This window comes from Belonocnema kinseyi, chromosome 9, assembly GCF_010883055.1.
Source record: "Belonocnema kinseyi isolate 2016_QV_RU_SX_M_011 chromosome 9, B_treatae_v1, whole genome shotgun sequence".
NCBI lineage: Eukaryota > Metazoa > Arthropoda > Insecta > Hymenoptera > Cynipidae > Belonocnema > Belonocnema kinseyi.
This window is the reverse complement of record NC_046665.1, coordinates 132,595,209-132,611,940: the sequence shown is the minus strand read 5'-3', so window position 1 is coordinate 132,611,940 and position 16,732 is coordinate 132,595,209. Positions and strand designations below refer to the sequence as shown.

General features: G+C 27.0%; 1 protein-coding gene across 3 annotated transcripts in view; it reads right to left on the bottom strand.

Annotated features, from left to right (window-relative positions):
- LOC117180088 (putative glutamate synthase [NADPH]) overlaps positions 1 to 16,732 on the bottom strand; it is a 276,810-nt gene that overhangs the window by 202,126 nt on the left and 57,952 nt on the right. For 2 of the 3 annotated variants that reach the window (XM_033372402.1, XM_033372406.1), the window contains exon 1: positions 16,171 to 16,533. The exons of the other annotated variant lie outside the window; for it this stretch is intronic. The gene's annotated coding sequence lies outside the window, so the exon portion shown is untranslated. Of the gene's footprint in view, positions 1 to 16,170; positions 16,534 to 16,732 lie in introns of those variants that run through there. 3 annotated transcript variants of the gene reach the window in all.

The window sequence follows — 16,732 nt, the reverse complement described above, 5'->3', positions numbered from 1 at the left end:
AATGACCCTATTCCTTAGAGAATAGCCAAACTCTAAACGTTTTATGAAACTTCTTTCAATAATTAATAATTAATAATTCTGGTAAATTTTACAAATAACCTAGAAAAGAGGCATCACAAAGACAATCTTAGTTAACTTCGTAAACAAATTTGAATAAAACCCAACTCGCAATATGATTCTGAAAATTGTTTGAATGATTAATAATTATTATAAATTTACAAAGTAACGTGGAAAAGGATCATTAAAAGACATTCTTAGTTCATTCCGTAAACAAATTATGCCTCTTCCTTGAAAAATAGCCAAACTATAAATATGTTGATAAACATTTTTTAAATAATTAATAGTTATAGATTTTCAAAGTATCAGAAAAAAAAATAATCGAAAAGATATTTTTAGATAATTGTGGTAAAAAGTGAAGTATACTCGTAGAAAGAAAACCAAACTCTTAATTTTTCAATTGAAATTCTTTCAATAATTATTAGTTCTTGTAAATTTTATAAAGCAACATAGAAAATAGTCATCGAATGGGCATTCCTAGTTGATTTCGAAAACAAATTAACTCGTAGGATAAACGTCAGACTCTTAATTTTTTAAATAAAATTGTTTAAATAACTAATAGTTCTCGTAAATTTGCAAAGCAATATAGAAAAGAGTCACCGGATAGACATTCTTAGTCGACTCCGTAAACAAATTGACTTGTAGAAAAAAAGGACAAACTCTTAATTTTTTATTTAACATTGTTTAAATAACTAATAGTTCTTGTGAATTTACAAATCAACATAGAAAAAAGTCTTCGGATGGACATTCTTAGTTTGTTTCGAAAACAAATTAATTCGCAGGATAAAGGCCAAACTTTCAATTTTTTAAGTACAATTGTTTAAGTAATTCATAGTGTTTGTCAATTTGCAAAGTAAAAATAAAAAACAATAAAAAATAGACATTTTGTAGTTAACTCCGCAAACAAATTGACTTGTACAAAAAGGGCAAACTCTTAATTTTTAAATTAAAATTGTTTAAATAATTAATAGTTCTTGTAAATTTACAAAGCAACTTAGAAAAGAATCATCGGATAGACACTCTTAGTTGACTTCGAAAACAAATTGATTCGTAGAAAAAAGGCCAAACTCTTAATTTTTAAATTAAAATTGTTTAAATAATTGAAAGTTCTTGTGAATTTACAAAGAAACATAGAAAAAGGTCATCAGATAGACATTATTAGTTTAGTTCAAAATCAAATTGATTCGTATAATAAAGGCCAAACTTTAAATTTTTGAAGCAAGATTGTTTAAATAATGAATAGTGTTTGTAAATTTTCAAAGCAAAAACAAAAGAATAAAAAAGCAAAAAAATAAAAAATGTGAATTCTTAATAAACTCCGTAAACAAATTGACTTGTAGAAAAAAGTTCAAAAACTCTTAATATTGTTATCAAAATTGTTTAAATAATTAATATTTCTTATAAATTTACAAAACAACTTAGAAAAGAGTCATCGGATGGACACTCTTAGTTGACTTTAAAAACAAATAGATTCGAAGGACGAAAACCAAACTTTTAATTTGTAAATTAAAATTGTTTAAATAATTAATAGTTCTCGTAAATTTGCAAAGCAATATAGAAAAGAGTCATCGGATAGACACTCTTAGTTGACTTCGAAAACAAATTGATTCGTAGGATAAAGGCCAAACTGTAAATTTTTTAAGTAAAATTGTTTGAATAATTAATAGTGTTTGTAAATTTGCAAAGCAAAGACAAAACAATAAAAAAAAGCAAAAAAAATAGACATTCTTAGTTAACTTCGTAAACACATTGAATTGTATAAAAGGGCAAACTCATAATTTTATAATTAAAATGGTTTAAATAATTTATAGTTCTTGTGAATTTACAAAGCAATATAGAAAAGAGTCACCGGAAAGACATTCTTAGTCGACTTCGAAAACAAATTGATTCGTAGGATAAAGGCCAAAATTTTAATTGTTAAATTAAAATTGTTTAAATAATTAATAGTTTTCGTAAATTTGTAAAGCAATATTGAAAAGAGTCACCGAATAGACATTCTTAGTCGACTCCGTAAACAAATTGTCTTGTACAAAAAGCGCAAACCCTTAATTTTTTATTTAAAATTATTTCAATATTTAAAAGTTCTTGTAAATTTGCAAAGCAATATAGAAAAAACTCATCGGATAGACATTCTTAGTTTAGTTCGAAAACAAAATGATTTGTAGGATAAAGGCCAAACTTTACATTTTTTAAGTGAATTTGTTTTAATAATTCTTATTTAACTCCGTAAACAAATTAACTTGTAGAAAAAAGTTCAAAAACTCTTAGTCTTGTTATTAAAATTGTTTAAATAATTAATAGTTCTTGTAAATTTACAAAGCAACCTAGAAAAGAGTCACCGGATAGACATTCTTAGTCGACTCCGTAAACAAATTTACTTGTAGAAAAAAGGCCAAACTCTTGATTTCTTAATTAAAATTGTTTACGTAATTAAAAGTCTTGTAAATTTGCAAAGCAATATAGAAAAAAGTCATCGGATAGACATTCTTAGTTGACTCCGTAAACAAATTAACTTGCAGAACTCGTAAAAAAAAAGTCACTTTTAGTTTTTTGTTTGAAATTGTTTAAATAATTAATAGTTCTTGTCAATTTACAAAGCAACCTAGAAAAGAGTCACCGGATAGACTTTCTTAGTTGACTTCGTAAACAAATTGACTCGTGGAGAAAAGGGCTAACTCTTAATTTTTTAATTAAAATTGTTTAAATAATTAATAGTTTTGGTAAATTTGCAAAGCAACATACAACAGAGTCACCTGATCAACATACAACAGAGTCACCTGATAGACTTTCTTAGTTGACTCCGTAAACAAATTGACTCATGGAGAGAAGGGCAAACTCTTAATTTTTTAATTAAAATTGTTTAAATAATTAATAGTTCGAACACAAATTGATTCGTAGGATAAAGGCCAAACTTTAAATCTTTAACTAACATTGTTTAAATAATTAATAGTGTTTGTAAGTTTGCAAAGCAAAAACAAAAGTATTAAAAAAAGCAAAATAATAAAAAATAGACATTCTTTTTTAACGCCGCAAACAAATTTACTTGTAGAAAAAGGTTCAAAAACTCTTAATCTTGTTATTAAAATTGTTTAAATAATTAATAGTTCTTGTAAATTTGCAAAGCAACATACAACAGAGTCATCGGATAGACTTTCTTAGTCGACTCCGTAAACAAATTGACTCGTAGGGAAAAGGTCAAACTCTTAATTTTTTAATTAAAATCGTTTAAATAATTATCAGTTCTTTTGTAAAGCAACATAGAAAAGGGTTAGTTAACTCCGTGAACAAATTCTCTCGTAGAAAAAAGTTAAACTCTTAATTTTTAATTAAAAATTGTTTAAATAATTAATAGTTCTTGTAAATTTACAACGCAACATAATGAATTAAACTTATTCTTTAAAGAAGAGCGATTTATGAAAATTGTTTTAATACTTAAACTGTTTGAAGATTAAATAAATGCTAAAAGCCATATATGAGTTCAACTCGAATTCGGCACGATTGCTGCAACTTAATCGCTAGGAATGTTTACATCCAATAATGTAAACAGATACCTCGAACGTGCCTGTTTCACTTTTCTATCACTCTATGGGAAGCTGCAACCTGCTTTCAACTATAGGAAAGAAAAGATACATTTTTACCTAAACATGGACCAAATATCAAAGCATCCACAACAGTAATTTGGTGATTGTGAATTCTCTTTTATTAAAGCTCCTTCGGCTTTAACGAACACATTCTCATCACGTGTCTCGTGCTTCGCACTCGAGTTTATCCCTACACTTTTATATGATTCCCATAAATGTATATTATTATAATTCATAACATGCATTGGTATTAAAACTGACTTAGTTTCATTGTCTCGTTAAAAAAAAGAACATTCTTTAAAAAAAACTTTTGTTATGAAACATTTTATTACAACTTTTGCCTTTTTTTAAACACTGTATTTGCGCATTTCCAATTTTATTTTTACAATTTAAAAGTTACACATGCGGCCTGCACAGCATCTTGACTGTTTTTTAACTTCTAAATTATACCCTTAACCTCAGTGAGTCAGACTTGGTCTATTTAATTTTTTACCGAAACTCAACCAGTTTTTATGATAATTTTGTAGGGCATTCAAAATCAACATTTTTCTTTTCTCGAATTTGTTCTTTTTTTTGTTTCTTGTGTTATTTAGCTTGAAATGTTCATTTTTGTGTTTTTTGGAATTATGTAAATGCTACAACTCTCGTAATTTTTGGTTTTGTGAAAAAGTCACTAGGAAAAATTGTTCGTCTTTCTGAATACTATGTACAGAGAATTTTCGAATTTTGAAAAAAGTGGTCTAAAAAATATTCAAAATGCGCTAATTTGTTGAATTTTTATCAAAGATGGCTCGCTAACGAACTTGACCTTTTGTTGAGGACACTAAAAGTAAAAGAATGTGCCAAAGGCCAATCTAATAGAATAATTTTTTGGCGAGTATCGTGCTCACAGACAGACATGCAAACATACAGCCATGCACACAGTCAGGTACATTCGTAAAAACCGGTTTTTCGGATTCAGAGGGTTTCAAAACGTGGACATTTAACAAAAACTGGGGGGGGGGGTCAAAGTTTACACAAATCTAATTCCTTCTCTGATGAGAATGTAAAAAAGAATTGTTAGCAAAGTAATTTCACTTTCAAGTAATTATTTGAATTTTCAACTACAACCAACTTTAATTTTAAACCAGACAGATAAATTCAAAGAAAAAAGACGAATTTTAAAACAAATAGTTGCGGTTTTAACTAAGCAAGATTTTAAAGTCAATAAAGAACAACAATTTCATCCAAAATGTTGAATTTCCATTGCAAATAGATGAAAAATTGAATTTTTTTTACCAAAATAGTTAAATTTTTCAACCAAGTAATAATTCAGAAATATTCTTTAAGTTATTTGTGGAAGACTCATCAACTTTCACCTCAATTTATTGAAAATTCCCTAACTTTCAAGTTTTCTCTGCCAATTACTCAATTAAAAGAAAAGTACTTCCTCGAAAAATTAATAAATTGGTCAGTGAATAAACCAATTTCGCCTCATTATCACGATAAAAAAATTCCCCAAGGGTGCAAATGTAATTTTGTATGTTCGCTAATAAAAATTTACAATCGTCAAAAGTAGTCAAAGCGGATGGCAAAAAAAATTCTGGCTGCGATAGCCAAATATTATTTCGTGGGAGTAAAATTTATTGATCCTCACCGGCACGCGGCGCTACTAACACACCCACACTTTGTTATATAGTACATATCAATGACGTACATTCAAGTATTGGGGGTCACGTGGGCGGGAAAATGCGATAGATTCGATGGACCATTACAAGTTGACATTCCTCTTTAGCGGTTACATACAATTTCGAACACCTGTTATTTATCAATAATTACTTCAATGTATGCCAAATTAGAATCTTGCAAATTTCCTAATTTGAAACTATTCCAAATTTTTAGATAATCAAAAGGTAACATTTCAAGAACCATGCTTTGAAGTTTGAAATTTTTCTTATTTGAAATGCTTAAGGCGCTGCAAACGAGTCTCGATTTCGTAATATTTTTACCACATAGTCTAAAGACAATTATACCGGATTGTACAGAGAGCTTTTACCGGAAAATGTGCTTTTTTGTAATTGAAAATGGAGTGCTTTTGCGCCTGAAACCGACACACTCTAACTATTGCGTACGCTGGGCTGCCGGTGTTGCCGTTTTCAGGCGCAAAAACACTCCATTTAGTTACATAAAAAAAAGAACATTTTCCGGGAAAAGCTCTTTGTCCAAACCGGTATAATTGCCTTTAGATTGTGTGGTAAAAATATTAAGTTCAAAAATTCATACTTTTAGATGTATAGTGGATCAAGCGAAACCGAGATTCGTTTGAAGCACCTTAAAGCGGGACAAGGGTGAATCCAAACAATCTTTCGACGGGGGCGATTGTGATTTTTCTTCAACGAATATATTGAAAATCCCCAAGTGATTTGAAAGCACTTTTCAAATTCCGTATAATAAGGACATAAATTCCACTTTATTTATAAATTTCCATTATATTGTCTTACATGGGGTATAGTTTTTGCTAAAAATTCATATTTTTGGTTGAAGATTAATAATTTTGTTGAAAATTCAACTGTTTGTTTGAAAATTAACATTTTTGTAAAAAATTTAGATTCTTGGGTTGAAAATTCAATTGTTTTGAAAAAAATCATCATTTAGCTTGAAAGTTGAACAGTTTGGTAAAAAATTAATATTTTTCGTTAAAAATTAAAATTTTTAGTTGCAAATTCATATTTTCGGGTTGAAAATTTGACTATTTTGTGGGAAATTCGTCCTTTAACTTAACAATTCAACCAGTTGCTAGAAAATTGATCTATTTGTTTAAAAATGTATGCACTTTGTTGAAAATTCGTCTTTTTTGGAAGAAAATAAAGTTTTTGGTTTAAATTATATCGTGTCTTACTTCAAATTAAAATATTTTTTTTTCAAATGTCAACTATTATATTTTCTATCAAAAATTAATCTTTCTAGGTCTACAATGCAACTCATTCATTAAAAGTTTAACAATTTTCTTAAAAATTTATGTATTTTTTGGTAGAAGATTCTTAACCTTAGTTAATAATTGATCTTTTTGGGTTGAAAATTCAACTATTTTATAGAAAATTCATCAGTTTAGCTTGAAAATTCAACTATTTGGTCGTATATTCAACTTTTTTGTTGAAAATTCATATTTTCTGGTACAAAATTCGGCGGTTTTGTGGGAAATTCATCTTTTTGGTTTAAAAATTCAACAAGTTAGTAGAAATTTCAACTATTTGGAAGAAAATACAACTATTTTTTTAAAATTCACTGTTCTAAATTAAATACTATTTTTGCAATAAAAGTTCATTTACTTCATTTTTGGTTAGAAAGTTATCTTTATTAGGTTAAAAATTAAATTATTTGGTTGATAATTTGTTTTTTCGGTAGAATAAATTAATATTCCTGGTTGAAAATTTTTCACATTTTGTTAAAAATCCGTCCTTTTTAGTAGAAAATCAAATTTTTTGTTTAAAAATGTAATATTTTGGTTGAATATTAATCTGCTTTGGTTAAATGTTCAACTTTTTTTATTGAGAATTAATTTTTTTTTTAAGATTCATGATTTTAGTAGAAAATTCATATGTCCTATTAAAATTGTACTACTTTATTGAAGATTCCATTTTCGGGGATAAAAATTAATTTTTTTAAAATAAAAATTTAACTATTTCGTTGAAAATAAACTTTTTTTTTAAACATTATATTTTTAGGTTGAAAATTCATCTGCTTGGTATACAAAATTCGATTTCTTGTCTTGAAAATTCAATAGTTTAGTAGAAAATTTAACTATTTTGTATTTTATTCGTTTGTTATATCAAAAATGATTTTTTTTTCAATGAAAATGTAACTGTTCTATATTTGATTAAAATTAGATCTTGTTAGTTTAAAAAAATCAACTATTTGGTTGCAATTTTTTGTTACTTCTTGAAAATTCTTTTTTTTTTTTGGTAGAAAATTAATCTTCTTGGTTGAAAATTCAACTATTTGGTCAGAAAATTATTAATTTACTTAAAAATTCGACTTTTATGGTATAAAAAACTTCTGTGTTCAAAATACAACTATTTGTCAGAAAATTCTATATTTTTTTTTAGAATTCTGCTTTTTTTTAGTAGAAAATTAATCTTCTTGTTTGCAAATTTATCTATTTTGTTGAATATTTAATTATTTTATTGAAAATTACTTTTTGTTTCAAAATTTATGCACTTTGTTGAGAAGTCGTCTTTTATAACAGAAAATTAATCTTCTTGGTTTAAAATGTATATTTTCTTATTTAGAAATTTTACATTTTCGAAGAACTTTTTTTTTCTTCATTGACTGAAAAATCTTTTTTTTTTGTTGAGGATTCAAGTATTTCATTAAAATGTCTTATTTTTTGGTTCAATTCAACTATTTCTAATTTAAAAAGGAAAATCTTCCTTTGGTAAAAATAATTAAGATTAAAATATAATTCAGAGCTAAATATTGATTTTTCCCTAAAGGGGGAAATACTTTGGAACAAAAAAGAATTGACCCAAAGTTAAATTATTCATTCGACAAGGGGTGGAAAATTGGCCCTAATTATTTCTCTTTCAACAAAAATCATAAATTAGTGTAAATAAAACTGCGTTCCAAATATAACGATAATTGAAACAAAATGTTAAATAAAAATAAGATCAGGTTAATCATAAATTCATTCGTTTCCAGAAAATCTCTCAATTTCGTTTATCGTACAGATTCTATTTTTGGACAATATTTTTTTGTATTAAAATAAGTTTTCTTTCTCCTCATTGAACCTGTTTCTGAGACTCGTCAGTCCTTCCTTAAAAAAAACCGATTGAAGGCCAGGACCAACCTGATATGAGTGGATTCTGCTCAAGGAATCGCGCTTAGCTTCCGACTCTACTTTGCAAACGAGTTTACCTACTCGTTAGGAATCAGTTAAAAAAAGTTTTAAAAAATATAAAATGAAATTCTAAATAAATTTCAGGCCTCGGACTCACCTTAGAATTAAAAAAAGGTGTGAATAGTTTCACAAAATTTAGAAAATATTGTCCAAAAATTTATCAGGCATGAAAAATGAAATTCTATGTTCATTTTAATCTTTGTCTCATTTTCCACTTAAATGTGAACAAAATTTGTTTGAAAAATCTACGATTACATTTTTCGTTAATAATTCATATTTTTTATTTAAAAATGTTATTATTTGGTTTAAAATTGAATTACTCTATTCCAAATCCAATCATTTTTTAATTCGTTTTTTTAAATTGTAAATTCAACTTTTTTCTTGAAAATTCATATTTTTGGATTAAAACTTATGGTTTTAGAGAAAAAACGTATTTTTGGCTCGAAAATTAAATAATTTGATAAAAAATGTAATTAATTTTTTTGAAGATCGAAGATCGAAAATTCATCTATTTTTATAGAAAAGGATTTTTTATGTTAAAAAGGCAACCGTTTAATTGAAAATTAGTCTGTTTTTGTAGGCGATTCCAGTATTTCGTTAAAATTTCTTTGTTCGTTAAATTCAACTGTTTTTTTTTATTTATTTTAAATTAAATAAAAACTATTTTCTTAAAAGTTCATTTTTCTTGGTTGAAAATTCTTTTTTTGTTGTTGTTAAAAAGTAATTTTCTAACGGCAAATTGAACTATTTTTTTGAAAATTCAACAGATTGATACAAAATTCGTCTTTTGAGTTTCAAATTCCACAATTTGATATAAAATTCAACAGTTTGGTATAAAAATTAAACTGTTTTGTAGAAAGGTCGTTTCTTTTTTATTAAAATTTCTTTAGTTAGAAAATGTTTAGAAACGAAAAAATATAAACTGAAAATTATTTTCTGGTCGATTCTGAAAAAATCTATGCAGATTATTAATATTTGATTATTTGAAATTTTGTTTCTTTCTTTACTGACACATTTTTTTTTATTGAAAATCTCATTCTGTAAAAATGTAATACTTTTTGTGTAAAAATGCAACTGCCTGGTTTAACATAATTCGGTTTTGGATAAAAATGAACTTTTTTGTTAAAAATTCACATTTCTGGGTTTAAAATTCAACTATTTCGTATAAAATTTGTATTTTCGGCTCGAAAATTAAACAAATTGGTAGAAAATAAACTATTTGGTTGGCAATTAATGTATTTTGTTAAAAATTCGCCTTTTCTGGTCAAAAATATGTTTTTGTTGTTAAAAACGCAACTGCTTGGTTGAAAATTAATTTGTTTTAGTTGAGGTTTCAAGTATTTTGCTGAAAATTCATCTCTGTTGGGCCAAACTAAACGTTTTTTAAATTTAAATCTTTTTTATTGAAGTATCTACTATTAGATTTTTACTCAAAATGCATATTTTTAGATTGAAAATTCAACTCCTCGGTTAGAAGTTGAACTACTTTCTTAAAAGTACATTTTTTTGTCGAAACTTTATAATTTTAGTTGAAATTTCATTGTTTTTTATTTTGTTAAAATGTATTTTTTTAAACTGAAAATTTATCTATTTTGTTGAAAATTCTACTGATGTGTTGTAAATTATATTTTTTGTCGAAAATTCATATTCTCGGGTTGAAAATTCAAATGTTTTGTAGAAAATGTGTGTTTCATTTGGTTAAAAATGATTATTTTATAACTAAAATTTAAAATTTGTTTGGAAAATTCAATTGACTGTTTGTGTAGAAACCCAATTTTTTGCTAAAAATGATACTGTTAAATCTGTTTTTTTAGTTTATGTAAATTTTTTATTGTTGGAAATATTTAATATCACATTTTTTGTTGAAAATTCATCTTTTCAGGTTTACAATTCAACTTCATAGTTAAAAATTGAACTGTTTTCATAAAACTTTGTTTTTTTTTGGTCGAAAATTCAACAATTTGGTTGAAAAAATATGTATTTAATAGAAAACTGATGTAATTCGTTGAAAATTTGTATTTCCAAGTTGAAAATCCAACAGTTTTATAGAGAATTCGTCTCTTTTATTTGAAAGTTCAACAGCCTTATAGAAAATACATTTTCTTTTTATTGAAAGTTAATTTTTTAATTGAGAATTTAACTAATAGATTTTTGGTTCTTTATTTATTCCTTTTTTTTTGAAATGCAACGAAATATATTTTTTTAACTCTTCATTTTTGGTAGAAAACAAATTTTTGTTATTGTTAAAAATTAAACTGTATGGTGGAAAATTCATCTGTTTTAGTTGAGGATTCAAGTATTTTTTGAAAATTCTCCTTGTTGCTTATATTCAAATCTTGTCTAATTAAAAACAAACACGTTTTTCTTTTAATTTAGCATCTTCAGGTAAAAAATAAAACTTAAAATTCATCAATTTGGTAGGAAATTCAACTGTTTTATGAAAAATTTACGCCATTTGTTGAGATTTCATCTAATTGGTTGAAACTTCAGCTGTTTTGTTCAAAGTTAATATTTTTAGCATAAAAATTCAAAATGTTGGATGGTCTCTAATCAGTAATTCTTACAGTTTGTAGCATGAGCTAAGAAGTTCAAAAATATTTTTCAAGGAAAATTAAAGAAATAGTATGGTGAGTCCGAGGCCTGGTATTTCACAAATTTCTGTTTGAAATAGAACGAAATAAACAAATTATAATTCGTAGATTAATCTTTATACAATCCAGTTATCAACTATCCAATAAATTTAGGCTTTAATTAAATTCGCGAGAAATCTTATCAGTTGTTAATTTCAAACTGGTTTAAACTTTCCCACTTTGCATATTTAGATGTTGCAATCATGTAATTGATATCAACCTAGTTAGTAAATTAAAATTTAATCATTTAACTCCTAGTGAGTCGGAGCATAAATTAATCGCTCGACTTCGGCAAAGTTCAGAATATTATTAATTACAAAATCCGTTATGTCATTCACTTTATAGCCAAGTCCTCAGTTTCTTGAAACTCGCGATAAACTCGAGATAAATTGTAGAAACGTGGAATGTTTATGAAATGAGATTAATCCTTGGATTTAGCAGAGAAAAGTTTCTTTTTTTCAAGTTTGAATATAGAGAAAAATAATTCAGAATATTCCCCCTTTTGGAAGATTTCCCATATTTTCAAGATACTTCCCCTTTTTTTTGCTTTCTCACTTAAATGCAAACTGAATCAATAAATCCGAATGAAATGTAATTATTTGGTTGAAAATTCAACTATTTTGTTCAAAAATTATATTTTCTGTCGAAAATTGACTATTATGTTAAACATTCTATATTGGTAAAAAAATAAATGTATTTTGTTGATGATTTCATTTTTTGGTTACAAAAATCGTTCACTTATATAGTTCGTTAACTTATATTATATATAGAAAATGCATTTTTTTCTTGAAAATTTAATACTTTGGTAGATAATTCAACTGCTTGGTTCAAAATTTGTGTATTTTGTTAAATATTCATCTTTTTGGGTAAAAAATCTTCTTGGTTGAAAATGCAACTGTTCGGTTAAATTTTTATGTATTTGCTTAAAATTTCGTCTTTTTCGCTTCAAAATTAAACTATTTCGTACAACATTTAACCACGTGTTGCAATTTCATTTTTTTCGAAAATTAATTTTTTAAACTGAAAATTCAACTATGTGATTAAAAATGCATGTGATTTGTTGAAAATTCATATTTTTTGGTGAATTTAACTGTTTTTTAATTAAAAATAAAAAATCTTTGAGTGGAATATAAACTATTATATTTTTTTGTTAAACATCCATTCTTCTTAGGTAGAAAATTCATTTTTTTTATGTTGAAGAGCAATATTGTATCTTTAAAAAATAACTTTTTTATTAAAAATTCCACTTCTTAAAATTTTTTCAAGGTTCAAAATCAACGTTTTAAAAAAATGTCATCTTACTTTGACAAAAATCTTTGGTTGAAAATCTTTTTTTGTTGAAATATGAAATATTATATTTTTAGTAGAAAATTAATCTTTTTTGGTATAAAAGTAATTTTTTTTCGTTAAAAATTAACTTTTTTATTAAAAATTTCACTTTTATAATTAAAAATTCAACTGTGTTTGGTAGAAGTTTTGATATTTTTTGTTTGAAAATTCGTCTGTAGAAAGTTGAACTACTTTATTAATTTGGTCTTTTTCTAAGATTTATCACAAGTTGGAAATTTAATCATTTCGTTGAAATTTCGTTTCTGTTTTTCGGTTGAAAATTAATTTTGTAAACTACAAATTTAACTGTTGGGTTAAAAAACCCATGTATTTTATTGAGAAAAAAAAGTTTGGCTGAATTAAACTGCTTCTAATACCAATTTTTTTACGAAATGTAATTTATTATATTTTTCGTTAAGAATTTATTCTTTTTGGACTGAAAAGTAATCTTTGTTAATACGAAATTAATCATTTTCGTCGAAAATTAAATTTTTTGTTCAAATAGCACTTTTATAATTAAAAAATCAACTGTTTTTGGTTCAAGTTAAAACATTTTTGTTTGAAAATTCGACAATTTGTTTAAAAATTGATCTTCTTTGCTAGTAAGTTCAACTATTTGGTAAAAAAATTTTCTTTTTTGAAAATCAACTGCATATTTGGTTAATAGTTCATCTTTGCTAGTTAAAAATGACTTGGAATCTGTTTATTTATTCTTCAATGAACAAACAATAAATTATATCTCGATGAATAAAAAACTTATAAATGGAAAGATTAATTCTAAACGAAAATGTCTCTTTCATAGTAGACTAAAAGATTTAAATTACTCTTCGCATATCAATAAAATCTTTTGAAAAACAAAAAAAATATAATAAATCAAAATTCAAGGTTTCCGTGAAAAATTCAAAGACATTTCCCAGTTTTCAAGGTTGAAACAAAAATAATTCTAGGTTTTCAAGGTCGCCGGACACCCTGGTAAAAAATCACCCAATTTCCCCTTTTTTAAAATATAATTTTTGGACGAGAAGTCCGATAAAGGAATTCGTGAAAAACAAAGTTAGAGATATTGCAAAGGATTAATTTCCACAATGAGATTCTCTTATTTTTCAAGAGTCTTCTGAGAAAAATGAAATGACTCGAGAGAACTCTCACTTATTCCAAGTCTCTCCCGCTCAAATCTCGAAGCCTCTTCACCTCCCACCACTGTCCCCGTACGGTCCCGCCCGCCTCAGTAGCTGACCAATTAAAATGAGGCCCGAAAACCGCAAATCCAGGGTCAAGTTTTCAACAACAAAAAAAGATGAATTTTCAGTAAAAAATGACGAATTTTTTGTTCAAATAGACGAATGTGCAACCAAACATTTGAATTTTCGACCAAAAAAAAATAACTTCTAAACAAAATACTTGAAATTTCAACAAAAAAGTTTTATTTCGTTTACCAAATATCTACCTGCAGAGATAAATTTTCGACAAAATAGTTGAACTTTCAACCTACTAAGATAAATTTGTAATCAAATAGTTAAATTTTCAACACCAAAATTAATTGTTAATCAGTTGTATTTACAATCAAATAGTTCAACTTGAAGCAAAAGAGACATTTTTAACAAAATAGTTCAGCTTTTAACCAAGTAGCTGAATTTTTAACCAAATAGTCGAATTTTCAAATAAAAACGATTATACTTTAAACAAAAACAGATACATTTTCACTTAATGTCCTTTTTCTCGGAACAAAATAACTTTTTTGATGAAATGGTAAAATTTTCAAGCAAATACGAATTTTTTTCGAAGACAGTTGAATTTTTAACAAAAAAGATATTTTTCAAAAAAGAAAGATCAATTTTTAACCAAGAAGATTAAATTTTTTACAACAAAAGATGCTCTTTTAATCCAAAAGGATGAATTCTTAACAACATAGTTGAACTTATGACCAATAATAATAATTTTTTAAAAATAGATCAATTTTACAAAAATAATTAAATTTTCAATAAAATAGATGAATGAATTTATAACCAAATAGTTGAATTTTTAAAATACAAAGATGCATTTTTAAATGATTTAATTTTCAAATAAAAAAGATGGAAATTCAATCAAATAATTGATATTTCAAGACAAAAAGAAAAAGGATACATTTTCAGCCAAAAAGTTCAAATCACATCTAAAAAGACAAATTAAACAAAATAGTTACATTTTTAACTGAAAAAGATCAATAATGGAATAATTTAATTGCCAGTTTGAAATTTTATTTTCAACCGAACATTAAACTAATTTGCTTAAAAATAGTTAAATTTTCAACAAAGTAAATAATTTGATGTTAATTGTTTCTTCTCTACTGGTCTAAAATCGATATTTTTTTAATATTGATTTTTATTTCTAAATTGTGAAAAAATTGAATTACGACGAAATATCTTATACTTGCAAGATTAACTTTTCAAACATTCGAATGTTTTCTATTTTTTGATGTTCTGGTTTTGAACAGATAAAATGTATTAAACAATTTGGTATTAATTGTTTTTTGTCTACTGCTCTAAAAGCAATATATTTTTTTTAAATTGATTTGATGCAATGCGTTTGATTTTGGTCATTTCAAAATCATAAAAAAAATTGAACAAAGTAGTTGAACTTTGATAAAAAAAAAAGATCACATTTAAACAATATGTCGTGTTATTAAATCGGTATCCTTGAAACTTAAACAGTCAGGACCGCCTGAACTGTTTCCAATTGAAATGCATAATATTGCGCAATTTACTCGGCTGAGTACTAGCGCACTGCGGCCTTCCGAGACGAGTCGCAACCGTCTCTCGTCATGCACCCTCAGAAACCACGTGGGCCAGCAGTTCTAAGAATTCGCAAACCGGACCGGCCTTTATGAGACCTGGAGTGGAGTAACCTTTTCAATAAAAAAAATTAACTTTTACCCAAAAATATAGTTGGATTTCCTTATTGGGTTTAAGTTCTCATTGTTATTTAAGTTCGTTAGGTTATTTCCACTTGTAACCCCCCGCCCACCTGTTTATAACCATAGTGTTATACCCCCCCTCCCCCCAATGGTACAGTAGTTTATGAAAAATACCGCAGGGCACTTTTTCTTTTAGGACCACAGCAGGGCACAAAATTTGTAATTTTTGATCGGTCTAAGAAGTCAGCCTTTGTTATCTAAACGTGAATGAATCGTCCGAGGTGGAAGGCTTATCGATTGACGTCTGGTGGTGTCTGGTGCGGCAACTACAGCGTTACATTAAACATTTGCAATCCTTGGATATCTCCGTGACGTTCTTTTGTATGTCTACGTTTCATTATATTGTGTGTAATCAAGGATGAAGCTAATCGCTAATCAAATTCTGTGAACCGAGTCAACTTCCTTCTCTCTGTCGAGATTTCATGCATTTGGTTATCAGAATTCACCCCGAGTTTGAAATATTTTCCATTCCTAAATCAGATCGTTCAACAAATTTAAAATAGGAAAATTTGAAAAATATTTAGAAAACAAAGTAGTTTAATATCTTCAACAACTCTTATAGATTCAGATCAGTTGAAAAAAGTGAAATCTTTCCAAGAAAATCAGAAAACTGCCTAAAACTTTTCTCTCGATTTTAGCCCAAGTTTGAGAATAATATGTCTTAAATCAATTTTCTAAAATGTGCAATTCTATATCGATTCGATGCAAACAAACACATTTATAAACAAAGTGTGGAAACTCTACCTATAAAAAGTCTTGACTAGTCCTTGCTTTTCACAATTTTCAACTTTTCACCGCAACACACAATATTTTCAAAAACCACTCACGCGCACTCAACTTTCGACTTTGTAATTCTAAACTTAAAACACAACGAAAAAAACACGGATAATAAATACTTTTCAACTACCACGGGAAACCGTCGGCGGCAATTTGTGCTCGAATTTATTTTATCTTTCGAGTTTTTCGGAAAGAAGATTCCTTCGAATAATTTGAAGAATCAGAATCAGGGTAAGGAAGAGATTTGTTCTTCCCTTTCAGCAAAAGCAAATATTGATTGAATGAGTTACACTTGGTTAAATCCTGACACCGACGGACCGAGCTTCAACTCCCAACTGAGGATTGAAGTCTTGCACTAGGTGTAGGTGAGAGCAATATCCAAAAGGCTTATCTCCAACTCTCCCACCCCTCGTGTCGTGCTAACGTTTTGTGCGCAAATGCCTTCTGCGATTCAATTTCTTTGTGGTTGTGACTGTGTGCATGAAGACGGGGTGGTGAGAGTCAGGACGTCAGGAGTGATCGCAATGAG